Raw genomic sequence first — 2,940 nt, 5'->3', positions numbered from 1 at the left:
CAATCCCTTCTCCTCCATTCTCCTCTCGGGATCTTGGGCACACACACACACACATGCTCAGCATGAGTTTTAAGCCACTGAGTCTGGGACTCGAATCGCAGTCAACTACATGGGAGTCCAGCAACATAGCCATTACGTTAACTGCTGGTCCCAGTATTATTTACTATGATTGTTAAGCAACATTAAAAGAAAAAGGATAAAAAGTGATGGACAGGGAACCAGCAGTTAACGTAATGGCTATGTCGCTGGATTCCCACATAGTTGTCAGCAGTTCGCGTCCTGGACCCGGTGGCTTAGAACTCATGCCGGGCGTGTGTGCATGCGTGCCCAAGATCCCTAGAGGAGAATGGAGGAGAAGGGATTGTGGCGTGACCATCCCCCCTGGGGGGTGATTTCTCACTTTCTGTCTCTATGTCTCTCTCTGTCTGTCTGGCGAGCGTACGCGCCCTATAGCAAAAACCTCTCAAAAAAAAAATTGATGGACAGTGGGAGGTGGACTTGGTAAAACTTTTTTTTTCTTTCAGCTTTTGCAATTGAGTGAATGTGGTCACTGTAGAGACAGAGAGGGGATAATGAGAAATCACCTTCCTTCTGGGGTGGGGGTGGGGCTGACTACACCACAATCCCTTTTCCTCCAGTCTCCTCTTGGGATTTGGGGCATGCACGCCCATGTGCCCAGTGTGATTTTCAAGTTGCTGAGTCCAAGGTTCTAACCACACAGTTGGCCATGTGGGATGCAGCACCTTAACCTCCACACCATCTGCTTGGCCCTAAAAAAGCACTGTTTTTAAAGATAATAATTCTCTTCTGTAAATAATTTGACTGTAACTTTGTTTTCTTAGACTATAATCTTTACATAAAATATCTATCAAGATTTTCTGGGGGCTTTCTGTCTTTCCTTTTATTTATTTTTTTCCCCTGTTCCTGAAATGGAAGAATAGAAGACGGTCTGAAGAGGTGATAGTAATGGGAAAGAGGAAGAAAACAAACTTTGCCATTATTTTTATTCTTTAGCAATCACTACTTCAGAGTCTTCCCATCTAAATATGCTTTGCATTTCTTTCCTATGCCATATTTACTAAGATAAAAATTGTCTGCCTTTAGTTTGTCTAAGTATTCCTAGCACTTTCTCATTCATGTACCTACACGCGTCTTTTCCTTTCTGCTTGTCTGGGTTTCTCCTCCATCACAAAGGGTCCCTGGCTAGCGGAAATGTACTCAGTGGCTTAGTTTGTCGACCTTCACTCCTAAGGGGAATTCTGAGCCACAAAGTTACCCCCTTTTCTTCCTCCTGTAAACTGCTTCCAGCTAATAAGACTATCAGTGCCCACCCTGAGCTTGTGCTAGACTGTCTTGTTACCACCCTAGTATGGAGAAGTCCGTGCCAAAACAAGCTCACATCGCACACCGTTTGAAGCGTTTTCCAGTGCGAGCCGGGAGTGTCCCGGCTTGGGTGTCAGCACACTAATTCCAGCTCTTCCCCCCCCCCCATTTGTTGTTGGATCCAGGCCAGCAACTTAGCTTCTGAATGCCTAAATGTTCACATCTGTAACATTAAGATAATGCCAACTTTCATTTCAGCTTCTGGGAATAGAATTAAACTGTATATGAACATTGATGTTCCCATGGTAACAGTCATGTAAAGCAGCTAGCATGCCACTGGAGGCACTAAATTATTTATGGTAAGTACTTGTAAAAACTCCTAACTGTCACAGTACTGAAAGATTCTTACAGGAAATCCTGGGGATATACTTTCACATTAATTTGCATTAATTATTTCAGGGAAAGTTCATCATTCTGCTCCAAACTACCTAATTCTAAATTCGCAATATAAAAACAATTAGCACACCCTGCAGCCACTGAATTCAAAAGCCATGCAGAGTACTCCCACAGCTTGTGTAAGGGGAAGGAAGAGACTGGCTTTCTTTGTCTATTTATTAAAACCAAGGAGGAGTCATTGGGTGTGGCTTGTCTGTGGAGAAATGGCTCCAATTTAGGAACACCTGAAGAAAACAGGAATGTTAGGAAGCTATCCCAAAAGCATACACATAGTTTTACTACAGTTATTTTGGGAAACTATGAATATATGTTAAAAAGTACAAAAATATAATAGTCGCTCGTGCTATCGTCATTCAGAGTTAGCCAATATTAATGTTTTGGTTTATAGCTTTCCCATCTTTTTTTTTTTTTTTTTTTTGCCAGAGGGCACATGTGTTCTCAGGAGAGAGACGGAGAGAAAGAGAGAGAGAGAGAGAAAGTGAGAAAGTACTCCTCCTGGGGAATGGTCACATCATAATCCCTTCTCTTCCATTTCTCCCTCCTTTCTGGATTTTTAGTACATAGGCACACATGTCTGGTGTATTTCTCAAGCCACCGGGTCCAGGACTTGGACTGTATTTCATGGTCAGCCATGTAGGAACCCACTGCCTTAACCACCATGCCACAAGCTGTCCCTTCATCTTTTTTTCTATACTTAGATTTTTCCAACTGTTTTGTAACCTGCTTTCTGATTTGTGAACATTTTTCTAAGTTATTAAATTTTCTTCCAGGATATAATTCAATGACTATGCCATCACAAAATGTAACGATTTATTTAACCAATTCACAATTGTTAAATGTTTAGGTTGTGTCTTGAATTGTCTTTTAATTAAAATCAATTCATGTATCAACTTGAGGCCTTATGTTAATTTAACTGACACATTTTAGCCCAACAAATACTTTGATCTATACCTAATACTTCCATTACTAGCAATACTCTCTTTCTTCCAATGCTTTTGCTATGAGTCAGCTAAAAAAATAAACTCAAAGTCCCCTTCAAAAACAAATTCCTATAGGGAACCAGCAGTTAGCGTAATGGCTATGTCGCTGGACTCCCACGTAGTCGACCACGGTTCGTGTCCCGGACCCGGTGGCTTAAAACTCACACCGGGCGCATATGCG

Source organism: Tupaia chinensis, unplaced genomic scaffold (genome assembly GCF_000334495.1).
Source record: "Tupaia chinensis unplaced genomic scaffold, TupChi_1.0 Scaffold149256_1, whole genome shotgun sequence".
In the NCBI taxonomy this organism is placed as follows: domain Eukaryota; kingdom Metazoa; phylum Chordata; class Mammalia; order Scandentia; family Tupaiidae; genus Tupaia; species Tupaia belangeri.
This window is presented reverse-complemented; position numbering follows the sequence as displayed.